The sequence below is a fragment of the Propithecus coquereli genome, unplaced genomic scaffold, assembly GCF_000956105.1.
Source record: "Propithecus coquereli isolate 6110/MARCELLA unplaced genomic scaffold, Pcoq_1.0 Scaffold383, whole genome shotgun sequence".
Lineage (NCBI taxonomy): Eukaryota > Metazoa > Chordata > Mammalia > Primates > Indriidae > Propithecus > Propithecus coquereli.
The window spans coordinates 978,352-979,501 of NW_012149541.1; the positions used below are offsets into that span (position 1 = coordinate 978,352).

The 1,150-nt window shown below is 43.7% G+C and overlaps 1 protein-coding gene across 1 annotated transcript in view; it reads right to left on the minus strand.

The window, feature by feature from the left end:
- ARMC9 (armadillo repeat containing 9) overlaps positions 1-1,150 on the minus strand; it is a 161,880-nt gene that overhangs the window by 69,218 nt on the left and 91,512 nt on the right. The window lies entirely within an intron of this gene.

Sequence of the window (1,150 nt, forward strand, 5' to 3'; positions counted from 1 at the left end):
GTTGTCTGATTAATTTCTTTCTATTTTTAGTAGAGACGGGGGTCTCGCTCTTGCTCAGGCTGGTCTCGAACTCCTGAGCTCAAACAATCCGCCCACCTCAGCCTCCCAGAGAGCTAGGATTACAGGCGTGAGCCACCGCGCCCGGCCCCCTTTATGAGCCTTTAATCACACATTTGTTTTCTATTATTTCTGTATGTCTGGCAAGAGACAACACAGGGTAGAGGTCAGGAGGATGGACTGTTGAGTCAGACCACCTGGGTTTGAATCTCAGCTCCACACTCACCTATGAACTGTGTGAACTCGGCAAGTGGCCTATTTTCTCTCCATCTCCTCATCTGTGAAACGTGAATAATAGTAGCACCTACCACAGGGCTGTTGTGAGGAGCAGATGAGTGAACACATGCAAGGCACCTAGAACAGCGCCTGGCACACAGCGATGCCACGCGGGTGGGAGCTGCTGCTGTTCGTGTAACTGTGATCTCGCCTAGCTAGACTGGAAACTCTCGGAGACGTTTTAAACATGGACATTCTTTTAGATTTCTTTTGCATCCTTTCCCCATTATTTCCTAGAATAGTGTGATTTCAAGGCCCTCAAATATTCATTGAATAAATAAATGAACGACTCTTATTTGAGAAGCTTGTACAGAAGGAAATTGCTGAGCATATGATTGTCACTTATATGGCAACCAGCACGTAAATGTCCATGGCTGACTGTACCTGGCACTTAATCTTATTTTGTTAAGAGGGGAGAATATTTGTCTTAAAATTAGTCTTCTAGAATAGCACAGGAAGGCCTTTCATCTCCACCTAACAAAGCTACTTGTCAGTTAGACACAAAGAAGCTCGCCTTAATATATAATAAGGAAACCTGAGCCGCCTGGGGTGAGAACATTGGAACTGAGAACATTGGAACATTGGAACTCCTGAGCCTTGCGATTTACCATCAGCCCTTTTGTAACATACTACATGTGTTTAATATAAAAATAAATTGCATTGGGTAACACATTTCTTCAAAGTGCTAAAGGAGATGTGTTTGAATCCTTAAACAGCAGTTGTCCTTGTCCATTCTCTTGGGTGTATCTAATGATGCTTTTATTTCTCTGGAGGTTTAAATGGGTCTGGGGTCTTGTGGGACAAGAGAGTGTAAGAA